This window comes from Papaver somniferum, chromosome 2 (genome assembly GCF_003573695.1).
Source record: "Papaver somniferum cultivar HN1 chromosome 2, ASM357369v1, whole genome shotgun sequence".
Taxonomy (NCBI): Eukaryota; Viridiplantae; Streptophyta; class Magnoliopsida; order Ranunculales; family Papaveraceae; genus Papaver; species Papaver somniferum.
The window spans coordinates 67,393,376-67,411,989 of record NC_039359.1 but is presented as its reverse complement, the minus strand read 5'-3'; the positions used below and the strand labels follow the sequence as shown (position 1 = coordinate 67,411,989).

Sequence of the window (18,614 nt, the reverse complement as noted above, 5' to 3'; positions counted from 1 at the left end):
CAGATGTGATAAACCAGGACACTTCTCCTCTATATGCCCTGAAAGAATACAAAAGATGGAAGAAGCAAACAAGAATGAAACAAGGGAAGCAGATACAGCTCTTTTCATGCACGAAGTTGTATTCTTAAACGAAGGGAAACTAATACCAAAGAACTACGAATCAAAGGATGGAGAAGAAGGAATCTGGTATTTAGATAATGGAGCCAGCAATCACATGACTGGTAAGAGACACTACTTTCTGAACTCAATGAGAAAATCAAAGGACAAGTGAAGTTTGTGGATGGATCTTCTGTAGAAATTGAAGGGAAAGGATCAATTATATTTCAGAGCAAGACCGGAGAACAGAAGCTTGTCACAAACATGTACTTCATCCCAATCTTACAAAGCAACATTCTAAGTTTAGGACAATCTACAGAAGTTGGATGTGATGTTAGAATGCGACAAGATTATCTAACAGTTCATGACCCAAGTGGAAGACTTTTAGTTAGAGTCTCACGCTCACAGAATAGACTCTACAAGATAAGTCTCATGATTGGAAGGCCATTGTGTCTGAATATGAGACTGGAAGATCAGACATGGAAGTGGCACGCAAGGTTAGGACACATAAGTTTCAGAACCTTAAAAACTATGTCTCGGAACAAGATGGTTCGAGGGCTACCACAAAAAAATGGAGTGGTGGAGAGGATAAACAGGACTCTAATGGAGATGACAAGAAGTTATTTAAAGGCTATGCAGGTACCTAATTATCTATGGGGAGAAGCTGTACGACACTCCACATACCTGATAAACAGGATACCTACGAAAGCTCTGAAAGACATGACTCCATATGAAAGTTTTTGAAAGAGAAAACCAAACATAGATCATTTAAGAGTGTTTGGTTGCAAAGCATAAGCAAAAGTTGATTATGAAACTCTTAAGAAACTGGATGATCGATCTCATACTCTTGTGAATCTTGGAATTGAGCCTGGATCCAAAGCTTACAGATTATTCAATCCAACAACGAAAAGAGTAATAGTGAGTCGAGATGTGGTATTCGATGAAAAAGCAAACTGGAACTGGAAAGAAACTAATGATGGACCAAGTAGGGATCCAAGAATGTTTCACATGAGATGGGGTCAAGTAATTGATGAAGGAGAAGGACCCATAATCATCAATACCAATGGAAACAACGATGTTAATCAAGAAGAAGAAGAGAATAATGAAAACACTGAGAATAACGAAGAAGAAGAAGAAGAAGAGATCGATGAAATAACTCAACCCATTCCACTGCGAAAATCAACAAGACAGATACAAAAGCCACAGTATCAGGAGGATTATGTTTTTCAAGCTGCAGAAGAATGTGAGATTATGCTAATTTGTGTTAATGATGAACCAAAGAATTTTCAGGAAGCAAAGGTCTCGACTAAATGGACACAAGCATGTAGAGAAGAAATTATTTCAATCAACAGAAACAAGACTTGGTTTCTAGTTGATAAGCCAGATAGGATTCAGATTAAACAAGAAGCTTATGCAAGGAGAATTCTGAAAGAAGCAGGACTTGATACTTGTAATCCAACTAAGATACCAATGGAGTTTGGACTTAAAGTTTCAAAGGCACAAGAAGAAGCAGAGATTGATTCAACGAGTTATAGAAGAAATGTTGGATGCCTAAGATACTTATTACACACAAGACCATATTTGGCTTTCTCTGTGGGAGTAGCAAGCCATTATATGCAGAGTCCACGCAAGTCTCATGGTGATGTAATAAAGCAGATATTGAGATATCTAAGAGGAACAATCAGCTGTGGATTGAAGTATGGTCGAGGAGGATTAAAAGGAATTGTTGGATATAGTGACAACAGTCATAATATTGACCAAGATGATGGAAAAGGTACAACTGGTCATATATTTTATCTAGGAGAAGCACCTATTACATGGTGTTCACAGAAGCAAGACATTGTTGCCCTCTCATCCTGTGAAGCTGAGTTTATGGCTGCAACAGAAGCAGCTAAACAATCAATATGGCTTCAAGAACTGTTAGGTGAAATTAAAGGAAGAGAACCTGAAAAATTTCTCATCAAGATTGATAATAAGTCTGCAATTGCACTCACTAAAAATCCAGTGTTTCATGGGAAGACGAAACACATTCACAAAAGGTATCATTTCATACGAGAATGTATCTAGAAGGAGATCATCAACGTTGAACACATACCAGGAACTGAGCAGAAAGCAGATATATTGACAAAGGCATTAGCTCGGATCAGGTTTGAAGAAATGAGACAACTGATTGGAGTATAAGATATGTCACGGGTAAGGTTGAAGCTTAACGGGGAGAATGTTGGATTAACTTCAACATAGAAGTCACTAACAAGCTGGTTAGGACAAGATTAGGAAATTGATGTAATCCTAAGGGAATTAGAAGTTATCTAGTTCTAAGAAAAGGAAAGACATGTAATAAGGTAATAGGACTAGGAAAAGGAATTCATAGTTCTATATATATATGATCACCAAATTTGTGGTTGATCATATGATCAAGATTAGAGCTTGTGTTTAGTTTTGAGAGATTTTCTAAACATCAATAAAGAGAGTTGTCTTTATATAAGCTAAGTTTCATCTTGCAGTTGCCATTACTTCATATACGGGAATGGCTTTTGGCGAACCAGGTTGCTGCTGCATTGGCATCTCAGCTCAATGCAACATTATCCTATTCCTGTTAACATATATGGGCTCATGCCACCTTATTATTACAGTAATTTACTTCTTTTTCTGATCGGAAATCAAAGCATCTACCAAATCTCTTCCTTAACTGACCACATTCATAGATCTTAAGCGGGAAATAATGGCAAAGTAAAGCTACATACCTGAAACTTTTGATATGCATATTAACAACCAAATCTCTTCCAAATACTCCCTTTGGTACAGTCCTTACACAAAGAAAACACATATTGTTATTACACAAGATAGGCAGAACCTGTATTTCGAAAAGAATGTAGTGTTCCTTAAAAACCAAAGCAACAAGAACCTGTTAACTTGACAAGCACAACAAATAACAATAAAAAAGCAACTTTTACTAATATTAACATAAACCCATTACTATTTACTATCAAAATAAGCAGATCACATAAAACCAAGCTTATATTGAGATATTAATGTGTCATAGTCTAATTTCAAGTTCTAAATCTCAACACTCAACAACCATTAACCGAGTTCAGATTAGCTAATAACCTTAGAAAAATCGAAATGAAATCATCCATGAAACCTAGAAATTGAAAGAGATTTTCTTATCTAAAAATTACTGCAAACCCTAGAATTTGATACCAAATCAATCAACCCATCTATTTCAAATCATGCATCCAATTAGTCCAAAAAAAGATTTACTAATAACCTTAAATAAATCGAAAAAAAATTATACATAAAAGCTATGAAAAATTGCACCTTCTTGGTTTTACTCTCAGTTCGTGTTTTTGAAGAAAGAAGAAAATGAAAACGATGAAAACAATAAATATTCGTTTTCGTTTTCTCTGTTTTCCAAAACAAAAAACAGGTGCAAAACGTTTTCAAAAAAACCGCTACCAAACGTGTTTTCGTAGTGTTATCTGTTTTCTTTGTTCTTGAAAACGGAAAACAAAATGATACCAAACAGGCTCTTAATTTCCACTTTGCCAAACGATCATTAAATTAGGTATCCGTTTTCACCAATAATTTTCGAATCAATTATACGCGTTTCTGCGCTGTCGCATTCTTAACTCACATACCATTTCACTCACTGGCGCCCATTACTTGGTCGGGACCAATGATTTTATTACTGATGAATAGAACTCCAAAACTTGCACTATGCTTTAGACGCTGGTCTGCCTTGTGACCCCATTTAGTTCTACATTGATGTTCACTCATAACTACAGTAGTCTATCACTCGATGGGATTAGAATTTGATTTACTTCTAGAACGAGTTGCCAAGACCTGGTCAACACAGTTAATCAAAGTCAACTAGATTTGTTGGCGCTGGTCAAGAATTAAGACCTCCAAGAAGTTGCCAATCCTCGCTTGTTCATCTTTAAAGCATACATAGAATTTCTTCCGGCTTTCATTTCCAACTAATATAAAACCTAATTCTCTTGTGTTTTTGTGTAAATTCATAGGATTTTAACCTAACCAGAAATCACTATAAAACACATTAACTTCTCCAAATGAAGCATCAATTAAGGTTTCAAGATAGTGAAAGAAAAAATTTATCCAAAAACAGAAGAACAAACACACATTTGAAAAAGGAAAATAAAACGGAAGATTTGATATCGGTATCGGATAGTGTAAAAACGCTAGCCGATGAACGTGAGAAAGAAATGGAACCTGAGAAGCTTATGGTCAAGAATGCAATTGAGAAGGGTAACACGAAGCAAATTCGCATTCACGCAAGAAATATGGTTCGTATGAGACAAGAAGTGACAAATTATCGTCAAATATCTAAGCGTCTGGATTCTATGGTTGATTACTTTGACAATGTACCGGAGAAAAGTACAGTACTTAGTTCGATTCCATTGATTCCGCGTTGGCAACTGGAAATTCGAAGAAGATTTTAAAAACAATGGATCAAATTGAAGCACAATTTTTCTCTACCGAACTTGTGGCAAAATTCAATAGTTTGTCAGGTACCGAGTGCGCACCGATTTGTTTGTCCGAAGATGAGGAAATTAGCAGTTTGATTCAAAAGGCAACCGATGAATACAAATCGCCAGCAATAGTCGAGAATGAAGATAAAGACGTACAAAAGATTAATGAAGATGATACTGAAGTTAAGATTAAAACTTCTAGCTGCTTCCACATTTTTGCTTGTTGGGGTCATTGATATTTTCATTTATCTACATCTTTTCTACTAGTTTTCGTTGCATATTCTTTAATGTTTTCTAGTTTTCGTTGCATATTCTTTAACGTTTTCTAGTTTTCCTTGCATATTCTTTAATGTACGTGTGTTAAGTGGATTCTACATTGCATTGGCTGGACATGAATATATATTTGATTGATTTAGTATTACAAATAAATTTATTTGCTCATTCTTTTTTCTCTGTATTAAGAGATTGTTACCCAAATTGCAGAAACTAGATTTATGGCAACACAAAATTGGTCAAATAGCTCTAAAATAATAATTTTTGGGTGAAAAAAATACTGTTTAAATGTCTAGGAATTAAAAAGATACTTTTCAATTATCCAATTCGGATATCTTTCCCAGAAAAATATAAATAAAGTAAATATATTTGTCTAAAATAACCTTAATATGATATAATTTCTAACTGAATAGTTACTTTTTCTCCTATAGGTGATTATAAGTTTATGTTACAGATGCAACATATAGTGCCACAATCTACTATGTAACAGATTACTCAGTAGCGGCTTGGCCACCGATTATCGGACTCCTTAAGTTAACCACTAAGTTTCCTTGAAAGAGGAATAAATATTCAGAACAACACAGAAGTGGTTCATAAGTCCGTGATAATGGAAATCTATCCATAAATTCAAACCTACACAGTAGAAGAAGTATTTAAATTGGAATTTGAACAAATACAGAAAAAACAAGATAAGTTACACACTTACACCCGGAACACAGAGGAAAAGAGCAGTCTACTAAGTAAGAATCCTTTCATAGAAATATAGGAAGAAGTTTTGTTCAACTTTTAACACTAGTATAACTTGTTCAAATTCTGACAGCAGAAAGATAAACAAAAGATGCTACTAGCATACCATATAGGATTAGTTAAAAAGGCTCAAAACCAAACTAAAGTCGCAAAATCGAAACACAAATTGCAGCTTCACGGGAAACTAAAACACTTACCATTATCAATCTCTCACAACCTCACTAAATGATAATCCGAACTACATATACCACTTCTTTTTACTTCACTCCTACTGAAGTTCCTCCTCTTGTTCGTACTCTTCTTCCTCATCAGCAGTTGCGTCCTGATATTGTTGGTACTCGGATACTAAATCATTCATGTTGCTCTCAGCTTCGGTGAATTCCATTTCATTCATTCCTTCTCCTGTGTACCAATGCAAGAAAGCCTTTATTCGGAACATAGATGTGAAGTGCTCACTGACTCTACGGAACATCTCCTGAATAGATGTGGAATTTCCAATAAATATAGATGCCACTTTTAACCAAGTTGGTGGAATATCACAGACAATGGACTTCACATTGTTGGGAATCCATTCAACAAAGTACGACGAATTCTTGTTCTGAAAATTGATCACTTACTCATCAACTTCCTTGGTGCTCATCTTTCCGCAGAACATAGATGAAGTTGTTAGATACCGACCATGGCGAGGATCAGCAGCGCACATCATGTTCTTCGCATCCCACATTTGTTGGGTAAGTTCAGTTATTGTTAGGGTTCTGTACTTGTACGACCCACATGAGGTAAGAGGTGCAAACCAACCATAAAAGAAATGGATACGAGGGAAGGGAATCAGATTGACAGCTAGCTTGCGAAGATCAAAGTTAAGTTGACCAGGGAATCAATGACAGCATGTTACCCCTCTCATGGTAGCATAAATGAGATGGTTCAAGTCACCAACTGATCATATCCAAACCAAAAAAAAAAACAGCTCACATCAATTCCCATAAAGTAAATCGTTTATAAAAGTCATTACAAAAAATTAGGTGGTTAAGCAGTTCATTTATCCCCACTTAAAATTCAAGTCATAATCATAGAGATGACTACATTTCGATTTACAACTAGGATTTAAAAGTACTTTTGCAGGTATCCGGTGGATTGAGTCTAAAGTGAGCATAACTAAAACCATTACAACAGTGAAATGTACAAATAAATTGTTTAGCGGTTGAGAGGTTCATACCTCATTCTCTCCATACTGTTGAAAATCAAACATGGTGCTAAGGACAATACCTCATTCTCTTCATTTGCAGGATGTATCTAGTTTCATCAAAATACTCAGGATGAAACCAATTTCATATAGTCATAGACTATGATTAAACTGATTTCCATGCTGCATATTCCAATGAAAATACAGTTATATCATAATCTATGACTATATGAAATTGGTTTCATCCTGAGTATTTTGATGAAAATACAGTTATATTACATTCTATAACTAGATGAAATTAGTTTCATCCTGAGTATCTTGACGAAACTAAGTTATATCAATGAGCAAACTATATGAAACTGGTTTCATCCTGAGTATTTTGACGAAAATACAGTTATATTACAGTCTACAACTAGATGAAATTGGTTTTTGGCTGAGTATTCTGACAAAAATTAAGTTATACCAATGTATAAACTATGTGAAACTAGTTTCATCCTACATATTTTGACGAAAGTGCAGTTATATTACAGTCTAGAACTATATGAAATTGGTTTCACCCTGAGTATTATGACGAAAATTAAGATATATTAGTGTGTAAACTAGATGAACTTGATTTGATCCTTCCCGGCAAAAAAAAAAACAGTGTCATCCTTGTACAAACTTTAATGAAAACAACTTCAACTCAATCCAAAACAAGATGAAACCAGTTTTATAAAAACCAATCAATTTCAAACTAGATCTTGCATAAGCTTAACTCGGATGAAAATAGTTTCATCCGAACAAAACTTCAATGAATTTTAAATTGGATTTTGCTAAAGTTAAACTAAATGAAAGATACGATGAAACTGTATAAATATGGGTGAAACTGTTTTCAACCAGATCTAAAAACAAGATGAAACTGGTTTCATCCACATCAATCATAAATTTGTATTTAAATCATAAGAAATTCTATAATTCAATCTTAAGAAATCAAAGATAAAATAGATAAATCACTCAGTTAATTACATCCACAAGTAGAATGCACGTGCGTTGCACGTCAGCAAACCATGGCTTGTTTACATTTATCTTCCTTCTTGGCAGAACTATAACACTCACAGAAATATTGTTTCTCATACATCAAAAACACAATTTAGTAATGTTGCAAAAAATTAGTAGTGAGCTAAAATGAAGAAGCAGATTATGCGTGCTTTTGGTTTTTGGCATAACAATTTTTTATATTTTTTTTTTGGGCATAATACGTTATGATGGACTGTTCAGCAAGACGCTAAAAAAAGAATAGAAGAACAATCAACTCGAATTAATTTTTGATCGGCTTTTTTCAATCAACTCGAATGAGGTGGACACTTTAAGTTGATGGAGGTTAGTTAGATACAGATGTAACGCATTTCATTCATTTTACACTTTCACTTGTGAGCATCTCACAATCAGAAACATTAGTTCCCAAATATTTGACACCACAAAAAGAAGAGTTTTTTACATATCTATGCTAGTAGATAAGCTCATATGAGATCAAAGGAGAAAAGCACTCCAAATCCAAGTCTTGGTCATAATTCTTTGTGTCCATAAGTTACTATGTTAGTAGATAAGCGGAGTATCTGATCCTTCGGCATATATGTAGGTCTAAATTCAAACATGCTTAAAAATGTAGTCATTTACTACATTCAAACTTATCAAGCCAGTAAAACAAAATAAAAAAATTGCTTACACAGTATGAACCCAACTACATCACGCTCTTGAGCCCATAATAATGTTACCTGCATCTCTTTAGGTGTCCTAGTCGAGCTAGCTCAATTATTCTTGGATCCCAATATGGATGAATACCCGAAACTTGACCTTGTATTGAACTCATCTACAAATGAAAAAAAGAAAGTAAATCAAAATCGGTCATATAAGTTAACTGAAAATTTAATAAGTCCATGAAAACAACATAATTAAACTAAATCTTTACTCCTTAGGTCGACAATATCAGTAAATCACTTGTCTAACAATCATTTCTAACTATCAATTCACGTCACTGATCAGTAAAAGAGGGTAGACATCTGTCTCATTGCTCTCCTGGGCATTTTCACAAAAACTTCATAGGCATTTCTACAAAGACTTTAAAGAGAATTGTATCTGGCTAAATTTCTCAAACACATAAGCGAAAATTGAAGATCAATTATTTGGAGAAGGTAGAAGTGATAAGTTTCATAGTAAAATCAAATTGATGTTTCAACATAATTACATCTAACTACGTAAAATTAACTAAAACTGAAAATGAGACATTATGAAAATTATAGATTTGAGTTTCTAACCTACAAATGAAACTCAGATTAGACATCTGGGGAAAAAACCCAAATCCTTTCTTGATTTGTAATTCGAAATTTAATTTGGTAAAATCAAAGAAGGTGGAATAGGGAAGATCGGGTTTTTGGCGAACTCGAATTCATTTACTTTGTTGAGACCGAAGGTTTACAGTTTCAGAGAGAACTCACATACGCAGTTAAGAAGAAAAAAAAACAATCGAAATAAACTTGGGAAGAAACTTATTTTGGTAGGGGTATTTTTGTCGAGTAACCAAAAAACACCTGTGACGGGAATCTTTAGAGAATATTCGATCATTTAACGGTCCAGATTTTAAACTAAAAGAGATCCAACGGCTGTTGTTACCTAACTCTTGAAATTTTGATGCTCCTGCTCTCATTAAAGGGGGGGAGATTTATATGACAACAAAATCAACCAACTCAACAATCAGTGCATGTTATTTTGAAAATAAAATCAAAAGTAAATTTAAGGTTTTGAACTTACGAGTTTTGGGACTATCGAGAGGCATTTTGACTCTCCACCGCCAACTGACTCAGCTTCTGACTCCCTACTTCCTTTTATTTCCCTACCCCCATCTGACTCACTTCTGACTGTACTTTCCAAAATCAAAGCCTGATTACGTGCCAACAACAAATTGTTAACGGCATTTTGAATTTGAGCCGGAAATAGGTCCTTGACTAGAAAGTAAAAATTGCTAACTTCCCGACGATACTCAAGCTCCACAAACGTGATTTTATCTTCATAATTAGGATCTCATTCCGACGTTAGCACCACCTTCTACCCATCCACCTCCGCCACCAACACCGCCGGAATTGTATTGATATTTCCAGTGACTGCAATTCTAAAAAACCAGTTTCCATCCATCCTTAGTGTTTCAGTTGCAATCCTTGAGAATCCTCCTCCATAGAGTTTATTCCCTAGTCTTTTGATCAACTCAGAAGACCATTTATCAGATGCAAGTCCCCTAACCTTAAACCAATGGCCGATTCCTAAATCTTACCAACTGGATATAATGTCAGTTCTTTCTTCCGTTGCAGATTATGCACCATCATCCTCTTCGGTTTACTAACCAAGTCACCAGTTCACATTGCCAAAAATATCTTCACACCTTTATAAATCCAATTTAATGGTTTCCATATTTTCTTCCACTCCTCCTTCTCCATCTCCAACAATCCTTCCAACATCGACACTCCTTCAATCCCCAAAAACCTTGTAATACCCAACTCCTTTTTAATCAGAACAGCCACCTGATTCCACCCAACCTTCCTTGGCAGTGTAACAACTCCAGTTTTTTTTTAATCTGGATTTGATCGATCCACCACTTTTAGGAAAATCCACAGATTTGGGTATACTTTGACTCACCTCCTTCCATCCCATCTTCTCCAAATATAAGTCTAAAATCTCAGCAAGAATAGACCAGCAGCTCTTATTATCACCACTAGGTACACATATGCTATAAGAATTTTCTTCATCACCTTTCACTTGTCTTGAAATCCTGATATAATCTCCTCCATGATTTGACTGGACTCTAATAATAAAGATCTGATCTCCAACCAATTTCTCGTACTTCACCTCCTTATTCTTCCCTTTATAAATCATCTGTAGCAAAGATATCACTCATAACACGGTCTCCTTTGGTAATGCTATCCAAGCTCTAGCACCACCCCAACCCATGTCCAATATCTTCACCATCTCCTTGTTGCCGAAAGTCTCCCTCGTGATCTCAAAGGTTTTCCTGTCCAACTAAATAAGCTTCCGTCTCCCTCCATCTCTCTCTCGCTGTTTCACTCTCTCCATCTCCATCCACCCTTGTGAAAATAATTTTATCATCCAAAACATAAAATTTCAAAAAAAAAAAATTTAAAGAAAGAAAAATAAAAGATCATCGGATTCCAAAGTCAGTGGGAGAAATGGAAAAGCATTTTATTTGAAATGACAAGCAGTGGTCAGAAAATGGAAATCAAAACAGAAGCACTCAAATCTTTGTCGGGAAATATAAGAAAGCTAGCTGATGAATGCGAAAAAGAAATAGGACCTGCAATCGGGGACGTTCCTGAGAGATTTTTGCCCTGAAGCAAAATATTTTTGTATGCCCCCAAATTTTTTTTCTTTTTTGTTGCACAACACTAATAATGAAAGGTAGTTTTTTTGTTATGTGAATAATTAAACAAAATTCTAATAAAGTTTGTGAAAATATATTTTTAGACGCAAACTCTTTGCGAATATAGACCCTAAATTCAAATCCCTCTAAATTAATCAACAATAAAATTACAATTATAATTACATCAAAATTCCCAAAACTTCAAAACCTTGACTCCTCTCTATCTAGATGTATTATGTTTTTTGGAATCAGAAAAAAGGAAAATGAAAAAGAATTGTTGAGATACTTTTCTCAATTAGCCAAAGATTCAAAAATACAATAGGTAAAAGAAAAGGAAAAAGAAATGTCCCTGGAAAACATGAGGAATTAACGAGTTCAAGAAATTTTATCAGAAAGTCCTCGGACATTTTATCAATTGCCCCTTATATATTAATAATGCAGTTTCATGAATAAGTCCCTAAATAATTGTTTTCTGAAGAAAGACCCCCAACATAAAACCAGTCGTTTGATGCCCCTCGGCCTTGCTGCCCCAAAGTGGGCCTTTCCCTGATTCCCCTATGGGGCCGGCTCTGCCTGCAATCCGTAAGATAATGGGTGCAATCAAAGAAGGAAATACCAAGCAAGCCGAAAAACACAGAGACAATATGTACCGCATAAGACATGAGGTCCTAGATTGTCGTCATATATCTATGCGAATAGATTCTATGGTGGAATACTTTGACAGTGAACCAGAACAAAGTACGGTGTTTAGTTCTATTCCGGGGATTGTTCAATCTATTAGTTCAACGTTAGCAGCTAAAAATCCGAAGAAATTGTTGAAAGCCATGAATAAAATTGAGAAACGATACTTTGATAAGTATTCGGCAGCTACATTCAAGTATTCGGCAGCTACATTCATGGCGGAAGATGAGACCAAAACTCATAGTTGGAGGTCCAACATTTTCAGTTCGACTAATCTTTTGAGTGTGGTGCACGTGCTGCATTTTTTTAACGCATGTCTTTATGTGATAGTCCCTCCGTTCCACTTTAAATGATGTTTTAGGAGTATTCACGCAGATTAAGAAATGGAGAGAGATATAAAAAAATTCTATGCATACCCTTGAGAAAAGTCTCCAAACATTAATTGCTATTAGTATATTTAAAAATAAATTTATAGTTCCAAGATAAAATGTTAGGGTATTGTTGACAGTTTTGTGGGAAAAATACGAAAACTATCAAGTATTGTGGAACAAAAAAATAACCCTAAACACTCATTTAAAATGGAACGGATGGAGTATTATTTTTATCACGAAAAAAAACTACATCAAAAAATATGATAGGTTTTTACTGGTTGGTCCTAGTTATGAAAATTGTTACCTTTGATTATGGGGTCTTGAAAGCGAAGACTATCATTTTGGGACTAAACATCATATTTTACTCTTATTTTTTTTAGATTTTTTTTCCCAAAAGAAATACGTTAAGATGAAAAAGACCAAAAAACCAACTGGCATTAGCCCAGTTCATTAGGGATAGAGGTAAGAAAGAATCCGGAATATCAACATCATTCCTCACTGGATTCTCCCATGAAAATTTATGAAGATGTGTGTCATATATTTCAAATTTTCAACATTAAATATGAGTAATTTAAATTTTTCATTTTCCACATTTCTTTATATTGTTTACATTTAGATTAATTTCACTTATTTGGTAGAAGTCCTGACCTAAAATACCTGAATGAAGGAATTGAACATCAGGAAGACAGGAATAATCTGGTAACTAAATCTTGCGGCACTAGGAGACAATTGGAACTTGCATATTTCAAACAAGAATTATTAAACAACCATTGTAGACCAAGCGAAATATGAATCTCATGATACTGAACCATTGGTAAACATCATGCTGGTACCAATTTGAACACTATTTCATAAAAACACATGGACTAATTTCATATCCAAATTTCAAATACTCCACTCAATCACTCTTTCCAAAGGCTTACATTAACCAAATCTAGTATCGAATCCTCGTCTCTTTTAAAGGCGCAAGGCTATAATTATATTTTCAATATAGCACATTTACTTAAAATTCAGTAATTCAGTAAACAAAAGAAAAAAAGTGTAGATATGTTTCCAGGCGAACAAAATCAAAACCGGTAGCATCAGAGCAGGCAGACATTAGTACCAACTCGTGTTTTTTTTTATTTTTATTTTTATTTTTATTTTTATTTTATTTTTTTGATTGAAAATGTAATTTTATTGACTAGCAAATATAGTACATGAAATTTATAATTTCATCTGTATCAAAACAGTGTTTCTCTACAGACCGAGCAAAAAACCTGACGTCATTAGGGGCTACCCTGAAAGAATTAGGGGCGACACAAAAAGATAAAAAAAGATCACCCAAGCGTAAATCTAAGCTACTCCTTATCTCTGATTTTTCAAAATGGCAATTTTACCCTCCATAATCGTTAGTTTAATTAGGTCTACGACGTATTTTTTCTACGAACCCTTTAATCAGTAGCTATTATTAGAATCGGTTGTGTCGGTGTTCAAAATCGATAGATTACTCAGTAATCGGTAGTTACAGTGATGAAAATCGGTAGATAACTCTACAGTCAGTAGATAATGTGTATAAAGTTGGTTTTGGGAAACTTTTTCCCATTGTTTGGTTTAAGTTTTTGGTGGGAGAGAGAGAAGAAGAAGAGAAAGAAGAAGAAGTGGGAGTTTACCATTTTTCTTAAAATCAACAAGAAACATGGATGGGTATGAAGAAGAAGAAGGTGAAGAACATAATGTTGAAGCTTCACTACCGTTTAGAGAAGACAATTTGGCGGTTTTGTTGAATGACCCAAACTTTTGTGGAGACGAAACCCTAGACGACGCTTTCATGGAAGAAAGCGTAGAATCACCCGAGATCGAAGCTAACGATGCATCTAACACACAGGTATTGTGTTAAGAAACTCATGACCCATTTTGTATGCGTTTATATGCGTTTTTAAACGAGAAAATTCGATTTTTGCATGCAGTGAATGCCATGAACTACCCATAATCAGTAGATAATGTGGTCATACATCTACCGATTACTAAGTACTGTGTAATAATATATAATTAATCTGTAGAAAAGGGAACATAGAATTCTACCGATTATGAAAAACCCCCAAATTGAAATTTTCAATTTGGGATAATCGGTAGTTTCGTAAATTTACATAACTACCGATTGAAAAATTCGCCCCCAATAGAGATATTTCAAAACTTTAATTATTGGTTTGTTTCATAATCCACAATCGGTGGATTATGAAAAATTTTAAACCTCTGATTATTGAGGAAGCTCCAAAATCAAACTCTTCCAAAACTGAATTTTTTTGAATTTTTCAAATCTCATAATCGGTAGATGAGTTTTGTTTTTCTACTGATTCAATTATAATCGGGCGTATGAGAAATACAACTGCTACCGATTATTCAAGATTATACATACAGAGACGGGAAACTTTTCAAAGGATTTAATTGGTAGTATATAAACTGTATTTATCTTCCGATCGTTCATTAATCGGTAGATATGTGCTATCACGTGCTTCCGATTGTGGTGGCCTAACTTGTTATTGTTGTTTGTAGGCTATTGTAGCGGTGGATGATGAATTTTATTTGAGTCCTGATACTTTCCACCACTACACAAACGATTTGGTATACTCATGACTTCTCTTTTTTATTCTTCAAATAATATATGTTAAACGCTTATGTTTATGATGTTTGTTTTGTTATATGCGCATTTAGTCATTTGGAAGTAAGAAGGAGGCAAAGGAATGGCTCATCAACAAGGCAAAAGAGAAGATGTGCGTGGTATCTCAGAACCCTTGTGTGAAGGATATTCGGTTTGAAATGACATGTGAGCGAGGTGGGGTGAAAAAGAGTCACCAAGGTAAGAATCATAAGTATGTAAGGAAGACGGAGAGGAGGAAATACCAAACTCATGATACAAAGAATATTGGATGCCCATTTAAGATTGTTTTCTATAAGCCCGGTGGTAGAGAAGGTAAAGAGTGGAAAATGTCTAAAGTTGTTAATGGTTGTCACAACCACGATGATCCGGATACTCTTATTGGACATGTAATGGTTGCGAAATTAAAACCACATGAAATGGATACGGTGAAGTCTATGAGGATTTGTAAAGAGAGTACGATCTTAAGTAAGATTAAGAAGGACGACCCCGACAACCTTTTATATTTTTCTACGATCAAGGAGGACCTAGCAACGATCAAAAAGATGGAATGGGATGTTAGAACGGTTATGCAACAATCTGAGTGGTTAGCGGAGTTACATGACTACACGTTGCGAACGGAATAAAAGGATGGTAAAGTGGTACGTATTTTCTTGGCACATCCTTTGATGATCCAATTGGCACAATGCTTTCATCAAATTTTGTTGATAGATGCAACTTATAAGACAAACAGATATAACATGTCGTTGTTGAACATTACTTGTCACACTTCGGACAAAAACACGTTTACTATTGCATGAGGTTTAATGGATCATAAGAACGGTGCGAGTTTCATTTGGATGTTGGAGACATAGAGGTCCATTTATAACGGTGATAACTTTCCAAGGGTTATTGTACGTGGCACATTCAATGCAACCTAAAATCCAATTGCCATCATCATTTCCAAGATAAAAAACCAAGGGAGGGTACCAAGAGGTCGAAGGAAGAGGATGAGCGCATTAGTAAATTAACCGTGGAAGAACAAGAGGAAGAGAAAAGGTTATTTGATGAAAATTGGAAGGAGGATGGAATAATTTGGAGAATGTTCATGAAAGCATGGGACAAGATCGTTTTTTCGAAGACCGAGGAAATTTACGAAAATAACTTGAAGGAATTTGAGGATGAATATGGAACGGACTACCCAAAACCGGTTGAGTATTGCAAAAAACAACGGTTACCGATTAAGGAGAGGTTTGTGTTTGCATAGACATATGAATATCGTAACTTCAAGAACGAGGCGACAAGCATTGCGGAAGGGTCTCATGGACAATTAAAGAAAATACTAATTGGTAGTCAAAATGGAGTTGTGTCGATCCAAGAAGAAATCCATGAATACCCCAGTGATCTCATAAATATTAGGGGTTGTATGCAATTTAGTGCACATAGATTCCCTATGGAACATGAAAATGAAAGATTACTTCTAAGGGGCATTGTTCATAAAGTTTCAAGATGGGAAATAAATCACATGATGGAACAATTGAAGCTTTATAGAGCTTACGATAACGAGAATACGGTTTGTGTTTGCAAGGATATGATAGGTATTGGACTCCCTTGTCGTCATAAAATGGGTAGGTATGTCGAAGTGATTGACATTAATGATATTCATCCATTTTGGAAGCAATTAAATTTCACTCCAAGCATCCCGGTAGTTGAAGGTCCGTCGTGGTATAATTCGGAATTGTGTGCACGAATAGCCGAGCATTACGCTACAACAAATGGCGCCGAGAAGCAAATATTGATGCACCATTTGGAGGAAGCCATTCACCCTTGTTTAAGGAAGGTTGATGAACCTATTAAGCAAAAGGGGACAGGTAGGCCGAGCACCGAAGTGTCTAGGGATGTCGAAAGAAAAGAGTTGAATGAGCATTTGTCTAAAAAAATGACCCGAGTAGGCACATGTATATGGAAGCCGAATTTGAAGATGACCCGGAACCTAAGAAAAGAGGTCGTCCAAGAAAGGATCAAAATGGACCAACCGCCCAAAAATTAAAACCAAAGGTCTCTACGGAGCCTTCTCAACTAAGTCAATCCGAGGTGGTGGAAGCACTTGTGTTAGTGGAGACTCAAACTAGCTTTGTATTTGTTGATCAAATGAGAAACTCGCAACAACGGAAATGGTGACTATCAAAGAAAAGTATGGTACTCTTCGTTGTCCTAGTGATCTTCATGGAAGACCAAATCGATCCATGTATACAATATACGAGGAGTATTTGGAACAACTCCCTCCTCTCATTGTTCCTTTTGTTTTGTCCACTGACGAGGTTGATGGGGATGGCAATTGTGGATTTCACGTCGCTACGGAACAAATTAGTTACTTTAGAGAGGCGGTTAACGAAGATGTCACCCAATGTCAATATTTAAGAACTAAGATGGCGGTACAACTAATAAAGAACAAGGATTTCTATATGGAGATGATGAAGCGAGCAGATAGACACGACAAAGAACTAGAGTTCAAAGACTTAGTTGTGCGTGTAAAGTGCCGAAAGGGATTGAAGACAATCGGATCCAAGTATTGGATGACAATGCCTAAATGTCATTTGTGAAACAATATGAGACCAACATGCGTTTTGAATATCTCTTAGCGGATGTTTTGAAATGCGTGGTACATTTCTTTGTTCCTCCTAAGTATGGACATTCTTTTACGTTTGCACCTACAAGGACGGTTTGCGATGAATCGGTTAAAGATAGAAGAATTGTTATGGCATTTGTGAATGAGATGCATTTTATCGGTTTAAGAGTAAAGAGAAATTGCCCATTACCTCCGTTGGGTGGTTGGACGGATTACTTCCCAGCGAATAATTGTAAGGATTGATTGAAACAATATGAGACCAACATGTTGGATTGGGATCCTGTCATGAACAACAACTTTCCGGAAGGCCTACTCGAATTGGTTCCCTCGGATGATGATGATGAATGATCGTTATATTTGGAAGATGTATTTTGAACCGCCCTATTTGTACATGTTTTTTGTAAGAAATTGTGAAGATATATGGTACAATCAGTAGTTATATCATATGATATATCAACCGATTGTACCATCTTTTGTAATGAAATTCCACTTTTTTGAGATATTTCAGAATCGGTAGATTATAATACATATTAACTTCCGAGTGTAACCAAACTCTGACAGTGAAATTGGAAAATTTCCCCAGAATTGGTAGAATACATTATATAATAATGTCTGATTATAGCCAAACTCTGACAATGAAATTGGAAAATTTTCCCAGAATCGGTAGATTGTAATTAATACTAACTTCCGACTATAACCAAACTCTGAGATTAAAATTAAAAAAATTTCTCAGAATCGGTAGAATACATTATATAATAACTTCCGATTTTAACCATTTTTTCCTAAACTGTGGCCACGGACTTCAGGAATTCATAACTTCCATCATATATCAATTCTTCTCATTTTTCCGCTAAGTACTTCCTTTTTGGTAGTGCCTCCTAAATAAAACAACCAATACAAAAGAATATTAAGTTCGTATAGTTTAGCCACCCGGTGTTATGTAAAAAAAGTATGCAAATACTTACAAATTGTTGGATCGACAAGCTTAAGTAAGTGGCTAGTGTTAAAGATCCTCTTTTGTATCGTTATGTAATCATTTACCCTTTTTGGAGAAGTCGGAAACGATCATGAACTTTTTGGAGTGATCTTTGCTTTGGATTTCCACACTCTCGCACAAATTGG

The 18,614-nt window shown here is 35.3% G+C and overlaps 1 pseudogene; it reads right to left on the bottom strand.

Annotated features, from left to right (window-relative positions):
* Positions 1-5,612: 5,612 nt before the first annotated feature.
* Positions 5,613-6,510, bottom strand: LOC113353454 (annotated as a pseudogene).
* Between the last annotated feature and the right edge of the window lie 12,104 nt (positions 6,511-18,614).